The 21,761-nt window shown below is 42.9% G+C and overlaps 1 protein-coding gene across 2 annotated transcripts in view; it reads left to right on the top strand.

The window, feature by feature from the left end:
• LOC122794866 (CCR4-Not complex 3'-5'-exoribonuclease subunit Ccr4-like) overlaps positions 1–21,761 on the top strand; it is a 123,162-nt gene that overhangs the window by 53,538 nt on the left and 47,863 nt on the right. The gene's annotated exons all lie outside the window — the stretch shown is intronic.

The raw sequence follows: 21,761 nt of genomic DNA, 5'->3' as shown, positions 1-21,761 counted from the left end.
TACAGATGAGCACTGTAGTTCACCTTATCTTAAAAAGAGATGTGCAGAGGGACCAGGACATCTCTAAGTAACTTGTTTCATTGGAGAGAGGATTTTGCCTTCACTCTCCTCAAGGACCTCCCCAACAAGTTTGCAGTATGGGGCATACAAAGGGTCGAGGCCATCCTCCAAAGTTTTTAAAATTTGACACCTCTTAGCCATTGACCATTCTCTCTAAGGTTAAGCCTGACAACGATGAGCCATCAAAACTCTAACCACCAAAGAAAGGCTTGATGTTGCTTCTCTGCAGACAGCAGAAATCACTTGAGACTTTATCATCCCCTAAAAACTGCTCTCCACACCTTCGGACATTGTACCACAGCTGGAGCCTGTCTTAAATATCATGGTCATTGCCACCCTCCATATATGATCTTGTAATTCTGACTTTTACCTCTCCTGCTCAAACTTGTTTGGCTTGTTACTTCCCATATCAGGGGCAACCTGTTTGAGTGTCCTTTACTCAGACTGACCCCTATGGAAAATAAGAGAATAAAACCAGACCCTTTAACAAGTGATTGCTACACCTTCTGCAGCCCACTTAATATTCTGCTTTCTAGAGCATAGTATAATCCAATTGCAGCCATGCAGGTAAAACAAGAAAATGCAATGCCAGCAGTTCCTGGATCTAAATATATCACCATTGCGTTTGGTTGTGGCCATGGTTGCTGTTTCAACATTTGAAAACAGGGAGGCTCAACAGTGTCTACACATGCTTTCCCCACTACCTAACATTTTATCCAAGAGTATGTGCTTGAGAGTTTACTAGTGACTACACCTATTTATGGATCAGGGTGATCTTTTGATCCATGAATTGTCTTTCTTCAACCCAACTCTGTCAGCATGATGCTTTAGAGTAACATGCATACTCCTTAAGTTATCCCTTAGAGATCATAGGGAGCATGTCGGCCCTAAATGACCTTATTCCCAAGGGGACGCATTTTCATGCAGCAAAGACCATCGGCAGTACGGTACAGAGAAGTTAAACAGTCAGTAAACTACTGTTGGTAAAGAGTGCTTCCATGTAATTGACCATGATATGTCCCATTAAAATCTCCACTTGCATCTTTCTAGCTTAAGTCAGCAAAGGACTTCATGGCTAAAGTGAAGAAGATGGGGAGAGGAGGAATGCCTTCCTCATGCCAAACACCCAAGTAATGCTTTATGATGTCCATACTCCCAATCTCAGTAAGCAGTAAATTTCTGATTAGCTTCTCTAAGCTTCGACTGTGGGCTGCCTGTACGTTACAAAGCAAACGACCACAAGACCTGCATGGATGGCAAGTGCAAAGCTCCATACCAAAAGGCAAAATCCAAACCAAAAATGAGCCAGCACATATATATACAGTAGATCATGATTTTTTTTTAGTGTAGAAAGTAAAAAATCAATTCACATGAATCAAACCGGTTTCGGCTAACGCCTTCTTTAGTGATATAAGCAAAAATATAAAGTTGCTAACAAACATGTGGTTTAAATACAGCACCATCTTGTGTGTAACCAAATGACTGGATGGAAATAAATTCAAAAATATTCATTTAGTCCTGGCGGGATCAACCCACCCAACTTGACTATCAACTTTTTTCTTTATTATGAAGTATTTCATGTAAAGTGGCTTTATCATTCCTTCTATACCTAATGCAGTCAATAACAGTAAATCTAAAGATCCCAGTGGCGTGTTTCAAAATGTGCTTGTATAAAGCACTGGATTGCTTTTAATTTTGAATGTCACTCAGATATTCCCCTATTCTAAGCTTTAAAGGCCGTGAGGTCTGACACACATAAAATGCCATACATGTGTATTTGGCTAAATAGATGACCCAACTGGTATTACAGTTGGCAAAAAATGAGATGTCAAACAATGGGTGAGTTATGGCTACTGAAGCGGTCTGTCTTAAATATTCTAGGACAATATGTGCAATGTCCACATGGAGTGTATCCCACCAGTTTGTGTCCAGTGATTGATCAACCTCATCCATTTTTTATAATGACTAAACAATGAGCCCAAAGAATGGCCCTTACGGAAAGAGAGAGAGAGCATTTGTCATTCAGATGTTCCCCGAGTTTAATATCCGACTGTAGAACATTCCAGTGTTTAGCAATAATGTCCATAAAGATCCTAGTGTTCTGCCATATGTTGATACAAGCATCAATTCTTGTCTATTTTTCATTGACCGTTGCTGATATGAGAGCAATTGGTTCCTGTCCATTGGCAAATCGGCTGGTTCTGCAAATGTCACCTGCTGTATATCCCCTATTTTTGAATAAGGTTACCAGATCCTGTCTATACTGGCCATACGTGTGTAGGGGCTTGAACAAATTCTTTTGATCCTAAGGAATTGTGACTTAGGAATATTCCTGATGACATGTTGTGGGTGGAAGCTGGTGGCATGTAAAAGTGTATTGAATTGTGGAAATTTTCTAAAAGCCTCACTTTCCAAAGTGTCTGTACTGGTTCTTCTAATCGATACATCTAGGAAGGTAATTTCCTGTTTATGAAAAGTTATCTTGAACTCAATACCCCACTTGTTTTCCTTGAGGTATTCCACAAATTCTAATAAAAATGCCACATCAGCCTTCCACACCAACAGTCAAGATATCTACGCCAGATGTCAATTTCATTCAAAGAGATATTGTGACTGTTATCATAAATTAAATGCTCCTCCACGTAGGCCATGAATAGATGCGCATAAATTGGGACAAATGATGCCCCCATTGTAGTACCCTGAACCTGCCAGATACATTGTTGTTGATAATAGAAAACATTATGTGTGAGTACCATTTCTACCATACACACAAGAAGAGTATTAAAGCCTGGTCTGTAAAATCTTCCCAGGGAAATGTACCAAGTACTGATGAGCCTAGAAACAAAAAACTGAAAGCACAGAAGAACGAATCTTGAAAAATCACTCTTCTCCTTTAAACTTCTTTTTGCACGGAGGGCATGAACCCCTGCAACCCCCCCCCCCCAACACCACACAAGCTTATATATACCAACTCCAAAATCACCATACCTCAGAGAAAGGGGAATACTCAGTGAAATGATATCTCAAACTTGGTGTAATTTTGTTGGATGGTGTCAACATCCTTCTCCAAGTCAAAGTAAACCGAATGACCACTATTCACAGCCACTTTAAAAGAAGTTTGCTAGGTTCAGGAGTCTTGATCTGCACTTCACAAAACCAAAATGAGTAGGGTCTAGATCAGTTAAGATGTTCATTATTAGATCAGTGCTGCAGTGACCTTACCTATACGAGTTGGATCCTGCCTAAGATAGAACAGCCAGCCAGCTTCTAAAGATTAAGGGCACCTAATGTGAACCTAGGCCATTGAAAACTCTAGCTAAGCAAGAAGAAAATTGGTTGTGAAGATGCCAAGCCCTTCAGGGCTTTCCTGCTGGCAAAGAGTGCTCCTGTTGCTACCTTTTGAAGATTGATAGTTGGCTAGCATTTCTCCATGGCTTGACAGCTAAAGCTTTCCACATTTAATTTTTAGGACAAATACAACACTTTACTGTTTTTTGCTAAGTTTTTAATTTTTTAGTGTCGTTTTTGTCAGTAGAAGTATTTCTTGTTTTTCAGAATAAACTTTTGGTTTCATTAGGCTTACTCCATTTTTTTAATTTATGATTTCATAAATTATTTTAGGGGTGGGGGTGTAACCCAGTGTGTCTTGAGCTTGTCACTGTGTAACTTTTATAGGTTCATAGGTTCATACTAGGCTATCTGCCCTAGGGCATTTATAAGCCTATCCAGAGTGTGTTTGGCTTTCGCCACCCATTTTAAATTAATTTTGCTATGCTCTTTTTCGAGGTTAGTATACTGTGCCTCTAACAGTGAGACAGAAGTGATACCCGGGGTAAACCTACGATCTCCCATCCACTCATCAAGATTCCTCTTGAAGAGAGTCAATGAGGGACTCTGCCTAACCTGGACTGGGATTTTATTCCAGAGTGAAGAGAGCCTCTGGGTTATGAATCTGTCCTTCCAGCATGACCTATTTATTTCAGTGCTGAGGTTCAAGTCTCTCAAGCGCGTAGCTCGATGGGATTTGGATTTTCTGAGGTGCAGCATGTCCATTAATTTCAGGTTGGACATGGCTTTATACGTCTGGCACAGATCGCCTCTGAGCAGGCGGTATGCCACTGAGTACAGCTGGAGTTTCTTAACCGGGCAGCATATGGCATCTGTTTGAGCCCTTTACTTCTGGGGTCTTTCCAATTGCTGCAGGTGTCTGGTAAGGTACATCCCAAAAGGGGCATTGTACTCAATTATGGGCCTGATGAGGGATGAGTAAAGAGGCACGATGACCTCCCCTCATATAGATGTGAATCCCTTCATGATTAGGTGGGCTATATAAAATGTTTTTCTAACCACTTTGGCCACGTGGTTGTCAAATGAGAGATTGCTATCAACTTGGGTCCCCAGGTCCCTAATTACTTCTGTACTTAATGGATTGCCACCTATGTGGTAATTTGTGGGCACTTTGTTTGTGCCGAAGGGGATGACAATACACTTTTTGGCGTTTAGCTTGAGGCCATGACTCTGGCACCAGTTGTCTGTTTCTATGAGACCCTTTTGGAGGATGCTTGTGTCGGCTGGAGAGTCTATTATGGCGCCCTGTTTGCAGTCATCTGCGAACTTGGTCAGCCACAGTCCTTCCGTGTTGGCCTGTACCTCCGAGAAATATATACCGAACAAGAGAGGTCCCAGGACTGAGCCTTGTGGGACGCCACTTGTAACTGGTTTGGAGTCTGACATGGCTCCAGCAATTCTAACCATGTGGGTTGTGTCCTTGAGCCAGTTTGCAACCCATCTAGTGACATAGGGGTTTATATTTAAGCTGGTGAGCTTATCTATAATGCCCGAGTGGGGTATTGTATCGAAGGCTTTTGCGAGGTCCAGGTAGGCTGTGTGGACCACCTTCCCCTTGTCAATGGCCTTGGTGACTGTTTCAAAGAAATCAACCAGGTTTAAGAGGCAGGATCTGCCCTTAACAAAGCTGAACTGGGCAGGATCCAGTGTCTGTAGGTCCCCAATATCTTTATTTATGAGGTCCATGATGATCCTTTCCATAGCTTTGCAGACCAAGCTAGTCAGGCTTATGGGGCGATGGAGAGGGACCACTGTTGCTGTACGCCACTCTTTGGGTACATATCCTGTAGTAAGGCTGAGATTGAACAGTAGTTTATGTTTGGGTTTAGCTCTTCTTGGAGTTCATGTAGGACGCAGCCCGGGACACCGTCTGGTCTCATTGATGCTGTGTTTTTTGCTTTTGAGAGGGCAGCTCTTACCTGAGCATCTGAGATGTTAGGGGGGCAGCACTCTGCTGGGATATATATTTGCCCTTTGGTGGGGAGGGGGGGAGTTTGCGCTGAACCTGTCAGCTAGAATGTTGGCAATGTCTGTGGGTTTGGTGTATTTTTTTGTCATTTTGGACTAATTCTGAGCATATCTGGGAATTGCCACCCAGGTTCCTAACATAACTAAAGAAAGCCTTGTGATTATCCTTAGTGTCCTGTGCAAGTTGTTCCATAGCATTTGAGTTTATAAATTCTAGGAACCTTTGGGCTAGGGTGTTGGAGCTAGAGTAATGCTCCCAGTCTATGTTTGGGTAGTTGAAGTCGCCCAATATAATGGTGTTTGGAGAGACCTTCATATTTTCCAGTGCTCTCAGGAAGGCCGAGTGGGGTTCCTGGGTTTGGGAGGGTGGTCTGTAGCAGGCTATAAACTGGAAGGCAGTTTTACCCACTGTTAGTTGCACATGGATAGTCTCTGATGCTTCGTGCTGTGCCACCAACCTGGAAGTGTGGGTATCTTTGACGAATATTGATACTCCCCCTCCTTTTGTGGTTCGGTCCAAGTTTTGGGGCCGAAAAGCATGGTATGAGGTATAACCTGGTAGTGCTGGGGTGCTCTCGGGAGCCTTGAACCAGGTTTCTCTTACTGCACAGATATCTATGTTCTTCATGCTAAGGAGAGTTTGAGTGCGTGCATCTTGAGGTTTAGACTTCTGGCGTTGAGTAGCATTACTCTTAGTTTCTTATCCCTTGTGATACCTATGGAGGTGGGTTTGTCTTTTGAGCCTTGCCTAAAAAAGGCACTATGGGGGTAGCAAGAGCCTTTGCCAATATCCGAAAGCCCAGGGGTAAGCCCAGGGGTGACCGGTGCAAGCCGTCCCTAGCGAAGCATTGTGGCTTGTCAAGCATGTCATCCCAGGCTGACAGGCATTGGATCCCCTTTGAATGAAACCAATACTTAAGCCAATTGTTGAAATTGATCATCTTGTCTTCATATTGTGGCATCATTCTTGGTGAGGGTAAGATGCTACTCAAGGTCAGGGTCATACCGGCCTGGGTTACATGCTCAGAGAGCTCCTCTGTTTCACGTAGTCCAGGGAGGTACGTCTCAGATCATTCAAACCAGCATGGACAATGACTGAGTCATATTTGTACTTGCCTTGGAGTGACCTGAGTTGCTTGTGTTATGTGGCGGATCCCAGCGCCTGACAGGCAGCTCACCGTGACCTTCTCCTTGTTCAGTCTGGTGAGTGGGACGTCGGTGTGCCTGACGATAGTCACCTATTACAAGTGTATCAGGTGTGTTGTTTAGCCTTAAGGGCTGTGACTGTTCGGCACACTGGCTTTGTGAGCTATGTGTTGCACGTGTTTTGTTTTGAGGTAGCGGTTGCTTGGGTGTCTGCTTTGGAGGTCTCTGCTGCTTGGGCAGATTTTTATTTAGAGCCTCCGAGTATGTTTTTGTGTGTTTGTGTTTGGTTTGCTGTCGTGGTAGGTCTATGTGAGACTGGAATTGTAGTGAGTGTGGTTTCCTTCTCCTCCTGACTGGTTTCGCCAGTACTGAGTTGAGAAAGCCTAGCCTCCAGTATGGCTATATGGTTGCATTTCTCACATGTGTTGGAATTTGTTGGGAGGAGGAGAGGGTTGTCTGTGTACATGAGGCAGTTGTAACATTGCCTCAAGATTCCCAGATTCACCAGCTGGACCGGAGAGGAAATTGACAACTGACCTTTGGACATGCTAGACTAGTATTGGGAATTCCTTTATAATTGAAAAAAAAGGGCCAATGGGGAACAAGGTACTCAAGGGGAGCTTGTGAGGGTGTAGTGCTTTTAATTTTTTTAGTGCTGACTTATTGCTTTAGTGAGCAAGTGCCAGGTAACTTAAATGCAATGTGTTACAGGTAACTTAAATGCAAAAATGACAAACAGTAACTTTCTTTCAAGTGAAACAAGGAAATAAGTACAGTAAGCAATGCAGATATCACTAGGGATCCACAGAAGCGCTGAAAATCCGTGTTTTAGGTGGAATTAGCATTTCAGGGAAATAACAAGCAAACAAACAACAAGCATACAAACAAAGCTAGATTCAGCAGGCCTGGATCTAGTCTATGCTACAGCAAACAAGGTGTACCAATTTCAGTAAGAAACAGTTCAAATATGCAGGCACTATAAGCCTTTAACCAGAAATTCCCAGCTCAGAAGGGCAGAGTCCAGCTTCTCCTCCCACAAGAGTGCAGACCACGAACCCTTTTAATGTAAAATAACTGGCCTGAAGCCCAAGTGCTTAAACCAGAATTAATACACTTTTAGAATAACAGACACTGAGCCCTCAATCAGCAGTTCCCAACTTAGAAGGATGTAAGCTACCTGTTCTGCCACTACAGTGCAGACCACAAACCTTTATGTAAAACAACTGGTCTGAAGCCCAAGTGCTTAAACTAAAAGGCTTAGAATGAGTTACACCAAGCAGTAATAAATACAATTGAGTATTTTTAAGATGACACAAAAGCAAAATAAAGTAGGAAGAAACACAAATACAGTAAAAGCAGATTTTTTTTTTTTTGAGTGAGCAAATGAGATGGGCCCAGGAGTTACAGGACAGAAACAAGTGCAAATGCAGGCCTTCAAATCAGAAAGTTGAGAGAGATGGAAGATCGTCCAAACGGCCAATGACTACAAATTCTGGGCCAGAACCACTCCTTATGTGGTAGACAGATTACCTAGTGCTTACCACTATGAGCTAGAAGGCTTTCCTCCAACACAGAAAGGCTTGGGGGGGCTCAGAAGCTTACACATAATCCTGGATACAGCAAATCTGTATCTGGAACACTAGTTACAGGAAAGGTAGGAAACAGGCTTACAATTTTTTTTTCCAGAAAAGTAGCAAAAACGGTAGTAAAAACAATTCACATGCAATGCAAGCTGGCACACTTGAGTATGTAGCAATATTAGTCCATACACAGTTTGAAAAAAATGTAATTAAATTAAAAAAGGACTAAAAGCAAGTGCAGAAAGGGTTTATTGGGTAGAATGCGGTAAAGATATGGGACTGGGGGAGTGTCCTAGATCAAATCTACAGTGGGGTGGGCACTGCAAAAGCCACCAAATTTAAACTACAACCAAGAACGGGGGGGTTCAACAGAGATGTGAGGAATCAGAGTGCAAATTATAAAACCAAAAAAATATTTACTGATCTCTGTATATTTGCAGAACAGTAAGACAACAGATATCTAAGCAACAAAATATACTCTGCTAGAACCAATAGCCTACAGACAGTAGCAGTAGAGAAAGCACAAACAGATTAAGATTTGTAAAGATACAGAATGCTTTTGACTGCAGACAAATCAGTTACTTGTGCAGATTAGTTAATAGCAATAAAATACACTCTAAGACTAAAAAGCAAACAATAAAAGTGCTGTATATTAATTGTTAAAAACAATAATCTGTATAAATAATCGAAAAAAAACAGGATACTTGTATATCTCAGCTAACAGCTGGGGTGAACAACTCTTATCCACTCTGCTCAGTTATGAAAACACTTTCTTGATACTTACTTTCTACGGAGTTCTGCCAACATCACTTGCCTCACTTTGGGTTTCTTTCTCACTTAACAAGATAATTTCAAGACAGGTTGCTTGCTTGCCTTAACTGCAGATGGGTGACCCCGTAATTGCCATTTCAAGTTCCTCTGAGCATTCCTCTTATTCCTTGGGTTCATGTAGTCCCTTCAGCTACCATAGACATGGAGTACACACATCCTTTGCAGCTGTTGGACTGCCCTCTGTAGACATGGGAATATCACTGTCAAGATGAGTCCGTCTGCTTCTATGGCATTTCCTGCCAAGAGGGGCAGTAAGTTAAACATTAATCTTCCTGTCTCTGTTATCCTAGGTAGGAGAGACTTGTTGGCCTTAACTCTGAGCTTAGTTCAGGCTCTTTACCCTTCACATTCTGGCCCTTCTGGTAAAAGAGAATGAAAATATTTAGTTTCTGAAGATTCCCAGAGTGATGAACAGGAAATAGAATTAGAAGGAACAAACTTGTGTTTTTTCTTTTCTTTTTTTTCTTTTATTTTTTTCTCTCTCTTCTCAGGCAGAAAATTCTGATTCTGGGGAAAGTACTTCCGATTTCCCTTGGAAGAACTTTCCTTTTCTGAAACGATATCTAGAATGAATCTGTATTTTCATTGGGAGAAAAATGACGTTCCAGTATCTATGATTTTTTTTTTTTCAACTGGAATTTTCTCTGATTACTGCTGTTCCTGGTGATGTTCATCATGTTTCACTGTTGCAGTCATTACACTTGGGTTATCCTGCTGGCAGGCTACCCGCAGTCAGCCTGAATTCCAAAGTCCTGGTCCGGCATCGGTTACTGTCGCCTCTTCCATGACGGCAGTGCACCAGGGGTATAAAAGATGCAGCCGACGCCATTTTCTCCAGTCTTTCTTGCCGCGTGGTGCGCGAAGCAAAAGCAGTTCGCAAGTGCCAGTCGACCAACTCCTGAGATTTTCGAAATTGAATTTCAGATCCAAAGTCTTCAATAAAGCTAAGTACCCCATTGGGGAAACTTTTTTTTCTTGCTCCAGACTGATGTCAGAAAAAGTTAACAATTGTATTTCTTGTGGGAAGCAAATACTTCATAAGGATTTTCATTCTTACTGTATTCCTTGCCTAGGCCCTGACCACGGCGTTGCTAGTTGTCGATTTTGTGCTAGATTTAACCAACGCACGATTAAGCGTTGGTACGATTTTGCTTTTCATTATTTTGACAGAAGGTTTAACTATATAATGCCGTCGGAACAACCGACGACCGGAATTCATAAAAAACGCAAGGATAATAACAAGGACAAACATCCGAGGTCCAAAACAGACGACAAAGCCTCTTCTAGGCCAGTCGCCGGTTCGCCGCTGCTCAGTGAGGTGCTTTCGCAGCCCCTGACTCCCACTACCTCAGAGCCACAGGCCGCCTCCAACTCCCATGTGGAGACAACTAGGCCTCTGGATACTCAATGTATTGGCCCTTCGGAAACTAATCCCCCAGATGGGTCCAAGCCGCTGAGCAGGCATCGGCTTCTGAGGGTGTCTTCAGACCTACACAACTTTATATAAAGCCTACTTCAGCATCCAAGACAAAGTCTAAAACAGTTTTAAAGACAAGGAAACAAGTACAGCATTCTCCAGGACAGACTTCTATGCCTAAGAAACAGATGCTCAAAATGGCCGAAGACCTAATTACTTTGATCAGAGGTTCCCATCAGCCTCCTGATAAGAGGCCTAGGCAAGACACTGAATAGGATTCCCCTGATCAGGTTTAAATTTCCTCAGATTCCTCTTCAAAACAGGGATATTCTATTCCTCCCTATGAGGATTCTGATGCTGAAGATTCTATTCCTTCAGCTTCTCCTCCTGAGGACTACTTGGGGAAACCCTGCATACCATGAGGGAGCATTTCCACTGGGAGAGCCAAGATTATTCCGATTCTAAGAAAAGGCTTAGAGACTTTCTTTTACTTCCTCAGCACAGACCTCTTGCAGTTCCCCTGTTCTAGACATAGTAGATGATGTATTTTCAGAGTCCGGCCTGTCTCCAGACTCTCTACCTCCTGCTCCTGTTAAGCCGGACAGATACTACAGGGTTCCAGACTCCCATAAATTCCTTTATAAAAACCTTGCTGCTGACCCAGAAACTATTTCACAGGGTCCCAAAGGGGTCAAGGCTGCTACTGCTAAAAACCCTGTCCCCTCTGATAGAGATTCTAGGGCTCTGGACAGATGGGGGGAAAGGCTTACACTTCTGCTACCTTGGCTGTAAGGGCTTTAAATTGTCAATTTCATATGCTCAAATATCAGCAATACTTAATGTCTTTGTTAAAACAAAAAATGTTGACAAATTCTGAATGTTCTGAGAACAAAGATTTGCAGGATTTATTGCATGCAGCTGAACAAGTGGGAAAACATGTTTGCAATGCGGCTATGATTCACTGGAGGCCTCGTGCAGGGCCGCTGTTACAGATTCTGTTATTAGAAGGCATGCTTGGTTAAAGGAACAGAATCTGCGTGATAATGTTAAAGCAAAATTATTGGATGCTCCATTGCAGCATGATACTTTGGTGTTAAGGCAGAAGAGGTGTTGAAGAAAATGGAGGATAAAGCTAAATCTATGCAGACAGTAAAGGATTTTTTACAGGTACAGCCACCCAGATTTAGCAGGAACTGGCCCTCTAAGAATTGGTCCTTTCCAGTGTTGGACAGACCACAAAGAGGCAGATTCAGATGCCCTAGAGGCAGGCAACAGCCCCAGGGCTCATTCAGGCCCAAACAATGGGGTGCTTCTACCTCCAAAAGCGGAGAAGACAAATCACAGCCTTATAGAAAACAGTCCCAATGACTTCCCTCTGCCAATGCCAAGCACTTATTTTTTGGCAGCACCCTTAGGGGGAAAGCTAGCACTTTTTTCACAAAACTGGCACAAGATCACCCAGGACAAATGGGTCTTAAATAAGTCTCTCAGGGCTACAGGTTCCACTTTCACACCCTTCCAAAGGCAAAAGGTATGCCAGACCTGTCACACAATCAATGGGCAGAGGCACAAAAACAACTTTCATCTCTAATGGACATGGGGGCTATTTAGCCAGTGCCACAACAAGAGCAGGGACAAGGATTAAGGCTTTTCTTAGTACCAAGAAAGGACAAAGCCTGGAGACCAATTCTGGACCTGTCTATTTTAAATACTTTTCTGGACATCCCAAAATTCAAAATGTTGACTCTACAGCAGCTTCTGCCCATGCTGGACAAGAAGGCTTGGATTGTAACTTTGGACCTCAAAGAGGCATACCTGCATGTCCCAATCAGACAATCTTGCAGAAGATACCTCAGATTGATAGCTGGTTCAATGCATTACCAATTCTCTGCACTGCCCTTTGACTTATCTACTGCGCCCAGGGTCTTCACAAAATGCCTGGCACCAGTAATTGCATTTTGCAGACAGAGGAATACAAATATATCCTTACTTGGACGACTGCCTTATTCAAGCAAAGAACAAAGATATTCTACTGCAGCATCTGGCGTTTGTAAAAAGATTACTAATTTGCCTAGGGTACACGGTAAACAAAAAGAAATCAAAACTAGTACCCTCTCAAGAGATAATATTCCAGGGTGCAAGATTAAATACAACTGCCCAGATGGCTTATCTCACGCCAGACAAACAAAGGCAACTGACTGACTTCTTACTTCGAAAACATGGCAACAAAGACCCAGTTATCCGCAAGAAAAATTCTGCAGGCTGTGGGCAAAATGGCATCCTGCATTCTAATAATTCCATATGCAAGACTGCATATGAGGAAACTACAATGGTATCTAAAAAGTGTTTGGACTCTACATTGCCACAGCCTGTAAACAGTAATTACTCTCATTCCCTGCCTGCAACAGGAGTTTCAATGGTGGGCACAGGCCTGTCACCACAGCCATTCACTTTACCCACTGCCAGGCAGACACTAACAACAGATGCATCAGATTATGCCTGGGGGCGCATATGGCAGGAAAATGTATTCAGGGCACATGGCCCACAAGCCAAATGCATCTTCATATCAATCAAAAAGAGATGCTAGCTGTACAAAATGCCCTGACGGCCTTCAAGGACCTACTTCATCCAGAACAACTGCGGATAAAGACGGACAATACTACAGTCATGTGGTACATAAACAAGCAAGGGGGCACACATTCCTACCCCCTCTGCAGACAAGCCATGACTTTGTGGAACACAGCATTGACTTATCAAGTACACCTGCAAGCACAATTCCTGCCAGCAAAGGCAAATACTTTGGCAGACGAACTTAGCAGAAACCTCATGGATCCTCACGAGTGGAAACTAGATCCACAAATCTTCAGCATGATAACAGAGAAATGGGGATACCCAGGCATAGATCTATTCGCCTCCCCTCACAACTGCCAGCTACAGAGATTCTGCACTCGGACTTATCACAAACAAGCATGGAAAGTGGACGCCCTTTCATTCAGCTGGAAAACCCTTACAGTATATGCCTTCCCTCCTCTGCCTCTCCTCCCCAAGGTACTCCTAAAGGTCAGACAAGAGAAGCCAAAAATGATACAGATTGCCCCAGACTGGCCATGCCAGCACTGGTACCCAATCCTAAAGAGCTTGTCTCCAGGCCCAGCCTGGACATTACCTCTAATTCCGCATTTGCTGACCCAACAGAACAAGCAGATCCTACACAGCCAACTCAGAACCCTAAATCTGGCTGCATGGTAAATAATATAACCATTCAGAACACACCTCTCTCTAAAGCAGTTATGGATGTTATTTTGGAGGCCAGGAGTCCCAGCACCAGAAAATCTTATGCAGAAAAATGGAAAATATTCTGTGCTTGGAATCAGGCGCAGGGAATTGACACGCTTATACCAAATATTCCTCAGAATTTGCAATACCTAACTGAGATGCTGGACAAAGGCCTATCCTTCTCATCAATTAAGATCCATGCCTCTGCCATTTCAGCTCATTACAATACGGACCCACCTATATTTTCTCATTCACTGCTAAGACAGTATCTTAGAGGGGCCACAATACGGACCCACCTATATTTTCTCATTCACTGCTAAGACAGTATCTTAGAGGGGCCAAAAACATAAGAACCCCAAGGAGAGCTCCAGTACATGCATGGGACCTCAATTTTTATCTTGGAAAAACTCACACTGCCTCCTTTTGAGCCAGCCAATACAGCGGAGATAAAATACTTATCATGGAAAACAGCTCTTTTCCTAGCAATAACTTCAGCAAGAAGAGTCTCAGAGTTACAGGCACTAATGCTGTGGAACCTTTTATTTTCCATCAGGACAGGGTTTCTCCAAGGACAAACCCGACATTTATGGCTAAGGTAGTGTCCAGTGTGGCTCTTAACCAAACCATACATTTGCCTACCTTTTATCCAAACCCACAGAATAAGGGGGAGATACTTCTGCATTCTTTGGACATACACAGACACCTACGCTTTTACTTGGACAAAACTAAAGCTTTCAGAAAAACTGAGCAACTCTTAGTGGCATATGCTGCAGGATCGCAAGGAAAAGCTATTTCAAAGCAGACTATTTCAAAATGGATAGGCCACTGCATTCGTTTCTGCTATTCACAACATGGCATGTCAGTGCGTAAGGGAATTAGGCCACATTCTACCAGAGCAGCAGCCACTTCAGCAGCCTTCCTTAGAGGAGTACCAACCAAGGACATTTTGGAGGCTGCAGCCTGGACTTCAGTGCACACTTTTACAAAGCACTACCATTTACCTCTTTACTCTAAATCCAGAGCAGGCTTTGCCACTGCAGTTCTGCAGGGCCTCATTGCCACTCCTAATTCTATTTAGGCCCAGCCACCCAACCTCAGCTTTGGGATTCAACCCAAGTGTAATGACTGCAACAGTGAAACACGATGAACATAGTACAGTTGTATACCTACCATAAATGTAGATGTTAGTGTATTCACTGTTGCAGTCCAGGTTACCCTCCCTCCATCACCCTTTTTTCATTGCTGGGACTTACCTGTACTTCTCTATTCTATACAACCTATGTGGTGCATTTGCTTGTAGATGAAGGTTATGTGCATGCTTTTTTATGATCATAATATTTTTAGCCTACCCTTTTGGGGGCACCTGACATCTGGGGCAAGAAAAACTGAAGAAAATGTCGTTGGCTGCATCTTTTATACCCCTGGCACACTGACGTCATGGAAGAGGCGACGGCAACCGACGCCGGACCAGGACTTTGGAATTCAGGCTGACTGCGGGTAGCCTGCCAGCAGGATAACCCAAGTGTAATTACTACAACAGTGAATACACTCTAACATTTACATTTATGGTAGGTACACAACTGTACTTTCTTCTAGCTTTGGAGGATGTTTTTGTTATGACCTGCAATATGCCTGACATCCAGCTTACATTCCCTAAGAAAGCAGGTAAACTGGACAAGGTTCCTCAGTACAATAGTTTGTGATAGTAATCCTGCTTTTGTTGTGATAGTAATCCTGCCCAGTACGAGGTTCAGACATTCGGTGTATGTGCTTGGCTGGGGAGTCAGTGATGTGAAGCTACCATCTGTGGGATTAACACCTCTAACTCAGAATCCCACCTAAAAGTAACGATACCGAAGCTCTGCAGATTTCTCGGTTGGGCAGGGATAGCCGGCGGCAAGGTTGGCGAGGAGCGCAGGTCATCACTGGGTTGGAGTCTGGACAGCAGGGGGACACCTCTCTCTAGCAGTGCACTGCACATTTATGGAGAACTGGGTGCTAAATCTTCCATAGACCTGATTCAGTGTCATTTGCGTCACCGCATTGGACATTGTGAGGCACCCGTCTCCGCCACTCCAGATTTGGGGATCTGAACCCGACTCCCTTTCGATTGGCCAAGGGCAACTGAGGCAATCGCCTGTCCCTTCAGAACAGCGCTTGCTTATCTCTCAGGATCGACTGACCCATATTCAACTGCTGTTCGCATGGAACCCTTCTCCACTTTGGCCTTCAAAGCTCTCATTTGAATATTTGCTACTACCATCAAGATCTAGATCTGAGGTGGCTCCAGCCGGGCCCTCGCCTTGGGCTTCAGTGCCACTGCATCGGCCCTCCTATTCTTTGCTTTGTAGCCCTCTCAGCTCTCTGTGATGGCAGGGTATGGGCCCGACACTCCAGCACCATCCATTTTCAGGGTTAGGTCATTCAGCAGGTGAGTTGTTGCACACTCCTTAGTGGATTCCAAATCAAGAATAAGAAAGCAGATAGACTGGGTAAGGTTCTTAATACTTTAATCCCAGATCTGATACTCCAGTGATTTTCTTGTCAAATCCTTCTGCAGCTAAACATTTAATAAATGCCAATCACTCTCCCTCAGACAAAGATGGGAAAGAGTGCATTCTCTGCCACTCGTCACGCTCACGTTAAAGTGTGTTTTTTTTTTTTTTTTTAAGGAGGGTATGCATTGCTGCATTCTAACAACTTCCCAAATGATGATAAAAATGAGATTTTAAATTCTCGCTTTGGATAGAGATTTAGTGATTGGGCCTCTGTTGCAGAGGTGATCAAAAAGTGTGATGAAAGGTAAGCTGATCTAGGGAATCTTTCAGCCCCTTTTCCAAATTGTAAACGGTCTCAACAAAATTTAGGTAAACAATTAATTAAGAAGAAATGACAAAGGGGGTTCCAAATAGAAGTGTCGAACCTCCATAAACTAAGGAAAATCCAATGAGTTTGACCCCTTCCCACCTTGGCTCAGTTTTTCTTCCAGAAAGTCTGAATCTCCATGTTTTTGTTTGGCAACAGATTGTTTCAGACAAATGGGTTCTGAAACTCTTTAAGGTCGCAGATTGCAGAGAGAGGAAATTCCTCCTTTCCAGGGGGTCATTCCTCATCCTGAGATCAGACTCCTTTTCCTCCAAGGCTGTTCCTAGTGCCAAATAGAAAAAATGCTCACATTCCAATTCTAGATCTTTTCTATAACTCTCTGTGATGGTGCTTTAATTCAAAGTAATGCATTCTCAATTTATCTCTCTTCTTTTTCAGGTTTCGTGGTAACACTACACTTAAACGATGCATATCATCACATTCCTATTTATCCAGAATTCTGACACTTCTTAAGGTTTTCTGTGTCTGGATCACATTATCAGTTATGTGCTTTACCCTTTGGACTGCCCACTGCACAAAGAGAGTTCAAAAAGTGTCTTGTTCCTGTTGTAGTTTATTGCTGGCTACAGATTATCCATATTTTCATAGGTTCATAGGTAGGTATTAGGCTTTCAGCCCTGGGGCTTATACAAGCCCAGCCAAAAAGGTACCCTGGCTTTTGCCACCCAAGAAAATTATTTTCCTGTGTCACTGTCCAGCAGAGCCACAGAGGTGATCCCAGAGGTGAATTTCCTATTTCCCATCCAATCATCAAGATTTTTCTTGATGAGTGCTAATGATGAGCTTTGTTTGATATAGATAGGTAGTTTATTCCAGAGTATGGGAAGTCTCTGGGACAGGAATCTATCCCTCCGGCATGTTCTGTTTATTGTGGTGACAAGGTTTAGGTCCCTAAAGCGTGTAGCTCGGAGGGATTGGGATTTCTTTAAGTGGAGCATGTCCAACAGCTCAGGGTTTGACATAGCTTTGTATGTTAGGCAGAGATCACCTCTGAGTAGGCGATATGCGATGGAGTAAAGCTGGAGTTTTTTGAGACTGTCTGCGTAGGGCATCTGTTTGAGGCTGGTAATCCTCTTTGTGAGGTATTTCTGCACCCTTTCCAGTTGTTGTAGATGTCTTGTGAGGTACATACCAAAAGGGGCGTTATACTGTATAATGGGTCTGAGTGATGAGTAGAGGGGAACAATGATCTCTCTTTTTTTTTTCTGGATGAGAAGCCTTTTGTGATGAGGTGTGCCATATAGAAGGATTTCCTGACTACTGTGGTGATGTGATTATCAAAGGAGAGACTACTGTCCACCTGTGTCGCAAGGTCTCATTAAGTATACTACCGCCTATTTTGTAGTTCATGGGTAAAGACTTTTTACCAAAGGGGATGACAATGCACTTTTGGCATTGAGCTTGAGACCATGGCTATGACACCAGGCATCTGTCTCGGTGAGGCCCTTTTGTAGGATGTCCACATCGTTAGGAGTTTTGATTATGGCTCCTAGTTTACTCCACTTGTCACTGGTCTGAAGTCGGATTTGGAGTTTGCTACTTTCACAGTGTGGGTTCTGTCAGTGAGCCAGTTGGCAACCCATTTTGTGACATGGGGATTTATACCTAGTTTAGTGAGTTTATCTATAATTCCAGAGTGGGGGATGGTGTCGAAAGCCTTGGCAAGATCTAGACAGGCTGTGTGAACCACCTTACCCTTGTCTACGGCTTTGGTGACAGGTTTAGGAGACATGATCTGCCTTTTACAAACCCGAACTGGGTGGGGTCCAGAGTTTGGAGATTACCAATGTCTTTGTTTAGAAGTTCCATGATTGTTGCATGGCCTTGCAGACCAAGCTCGTCAGGCTAATGGGGCAGTAGTTCCCGTTCCCATTTTCTATATTTGGACATCTTTCTTATCTTTGCATAGTCTTTTTCAAAACGTCAGTCTTGGGTGAGAGATCTCTTGTACAAGCTGAGATTCCAAAAGAATATTCTAAGGTCTTTCCTGACTCCCTCACACAGGAATGTGTTCCTGGTATGTCAGCTAGACACTTCAGTTCAAAGAGCTTTTCTACAGGAAGAAACAGATTTGTATTTAAATCTATTTCTAAAGTTTTCCACTCCGACTTCAGTCACTCTGAGGAAATACCTCACACTTTTTGGTATCGTGGAATCTATAATTCTCATGATACTCTTGGCAGGACTCCACATGAGAGAGATACGGTGGTATCTGAAATCTCTTTGGTCCCAGCATCAACACTTTTTTAATCCCAGTGCAGGGGTTTGTCAAAAGGAAATTGTTTGGTGGCGACAACAGATATCCTTGAATCTAGATCTCCCCTTCTCTCTCCCTGCTTCAAAACAGTCAGTCACCACAGACATTTCAGCTTTGCTTCGTTAGCAGTTTCAGCAGGGATAAAACTACAGGGGTTGTGGGACACCATGGACACATTCAAGCATAAAAATGTCAAGGAGATTCTTGCCCTGATCATGGCACTCAACTTTCTGAATCAAGTCCCCGGGACCTCTTCAAGTGGTTACAGACAATACCACAAAACTGTAGTACATTAACAAGCAAAGAGGAACCAGGTCATACCCACTTTGTAGACTAGCCTTGTTAGCTTGGGATATAGCTTCACAGCACATTCTCACTCTACAGGTATCCTAAAATTCATCCGAGCTAAATTGTATGGCAGATCTTTATGAATAGAAGATAGATCAGGGGGTCTTCCAAGAATTGTTCCATTTGTGGGGAGTTCCTCAAATAGACCTCTTTGCCTCCTTTCTGAACAATCAACTGACTGGATTCTTTTCCAGTACTCCATGAAAGAAAGCCTAGAAGACAGATGCCTTTATTTTTGACAGGAAAGTACTTGTACACTTTTCCACTAATATCCAGAACGAATCCCCAAAGTCATTGTGGTGACTCCTGTATGGCATAGGCAGCCCCCCCCCCCATTTTGGAAATGGCTAGGGGGTAATTGCCACAAGCTTCCTCACAGACTGGATCTACTCTTACAAGAATAGGGGTGTTCAATACACCCCAACATCAGTCATCTTCAGTTGACTGCCCAAGTGGTAAGAAGTTGTATATTAGCAAATGGAAAAGGTTTTCTAGTTGTTGCAAACAACATAACCAGTGCCCATTTTGGGGCTAATTTTTTAGTTTTATAATATTTGTGAGTTACTGTCATATGGCCTTTCTTATTCCACTGTCAGGGTTCACTTGTCAGCCATTTCAGCATGGCTGTCCATGGATCCTCTTTCATGGCAGTCTCATGTCAAAATGTTATTGAAAGGGTTTTGCATAAGAAGCCTCCAAGAAAACTGGTGCCCCCTCCTTGGAGTCTTAATTTTGTATTAGAGCTTATCTGGGCAACTTGGGGTTCTTAATATGGAAAACAGTTTTACTTGATTGCTCTGACCTCTGCAAGAAGCTTGTCCGAGTTACAAGCCCTTGTGGTGATTCAGCCCTATATAATATTACATAGAGACAGTGTTTCTAAGTGGAATCTGAGTTTGCTTTAAGCCAAACTATCATTTCTTTCCTGAACCTAAAAAATGAGGGAGAAAGGATACCCCATATCTTAGATGTCCTCAGACAACTTGGGTACTATTTTGACAAAACTAAATCTTTCAGATCTTGAAGATCAATTGTTCATTTTTTGTGGAGGAAAGAAGGGACAACCTTTGTCAAAACAGACCATTTCCAAATGGTTGTCTAAGGCTATTGCCCTTTATTATAATTGCCTTAGAAAATCTATTCCAGACAGGGTCAAGACCCACTCTATCAGGGCCTTAGCTTCATCTATGGCCTTTTGGGAAGAGTTGCATTCTAGAAGCTGCTCCTTGGTCCTTTGTACATACCTTTACAAACCACTATAAGGTTGATTATTCCAGAGAAAGCTTTCCTAGGACCATTCTTCAGGGAATTCTACACTCTGCTCACTACATTTGGGAGGTGGAAGAAGTGGTAATCTACCCATATAGCTAAGGCTACTGCAGCAGTGATCAAAATTAAGAACATCGTACAGTTGTGTAAGATGCTTTCCACAATGTTTGAGTGATCAGGTTCCCTCCCTCCATCCCCTTTTCGTATGCCAGGGTGTGGACATGTATTTTTGTTGTTCTTAGCATTGTCCCTCTCGCTCTGCTAGCAGGAAAGCTCTGAAGGGCTTCACGTCCAAACTTGTCTTTTAGTCAGTTCAGCTCAAGCTACTTGACAGTCTGGATGTGTGGAAGATGATCTGAAGCTTTGGAAGGTGGCCAGCTGTTATATTCTTGGCAGGATATATTCCCTTATAGTGAAGATAAATGCAGCAGTGATCATTTGGGTTGTTACAGTAAGTTCAACCTGCACAACTGTACTAGCTCCTTCACAAAAGCAAAATCACTGTTACTAAGCAGCATTGTGTTGCATCTTATTTTTGTCCCTTCAATTAAAAATGTGCACCTTTTCATTAATCTGTTGGGTGGACTTGTATGCTTTTGACTTTGATTGTATCTGAGAGATGCTCATGGCAGCTGGATTCACCACATCAGATGACGCAGTGTTTCACCTTTGTAACATTCAAAACATCATCCAGACCCAGATGGCAGTGATGCTTCTGTATAGTCAGCGGTCTTATGGACACTAAGATCGTTGTAAATACCATAAGTATCTTAATTGGAAGCAAATAGTATGTGAAGAAAAATGCAAATTTTGGAGTTTCCCCTGGTTAACCTAATTTGTTAAAAGGGGAAATATTGAGTGCTTTGCCACATTAAAATAGAGATTTAATTGCTTTTGCTGTTTGTTTTCCCATTTCTCCACAACTGTGCATGGCATTTTTAGAGAACCATTTTAGATTGTTTGACCGTTGTCATGCAAGCAATGTACCTGTATGCATGCTTTTCAAGTGCATTTCTGTATTTGTTGTTTTAAACTTAGTAGATGTGATGTTGTCCTGTCTCGTCTTTATTCTGTACTAGTGGGTTCGGAACCGATCCTCTGTTCTGACTCGACCATTTACGAAAGCTCTAGGTCTCCAAGCAGCTCATGGTTTACTCCCTATCCCATGATGCCCTAGGGAAATACCCAGATCTCGTTTGCCGCTAAACAGATCAGGTGTTTTACAACTGGCTCTGGCTAAGTTTACCTTTAGAATTGTTGTATTATACTTTTGAAACTTGTATTTCCTTTCTTTAAAACATTCTTGCTAGTTATCTTAAATTCCTTGACTTAGTCACAGTTTTAGACTGTGTCCATTGATTGCTATTTTTTTCTC

Source organism: Protopterus annectens, chromosome 1.part0, assembly GCF_019279795.1.
Source record: "Protopterus annectens isolate FY-2018-M chromosome 1.part0, PAN1.0, whole genome shotgun sequence".
Taxonomy (NCBI): Eukaryota; Metazoa; Chordata; order Ceratodontiformes; family Protopteridae; genus Protopterus; species Protopterus annectens.
This window is presented reverse-complemented; position numbering and strand designations above follow the sequence as displayed.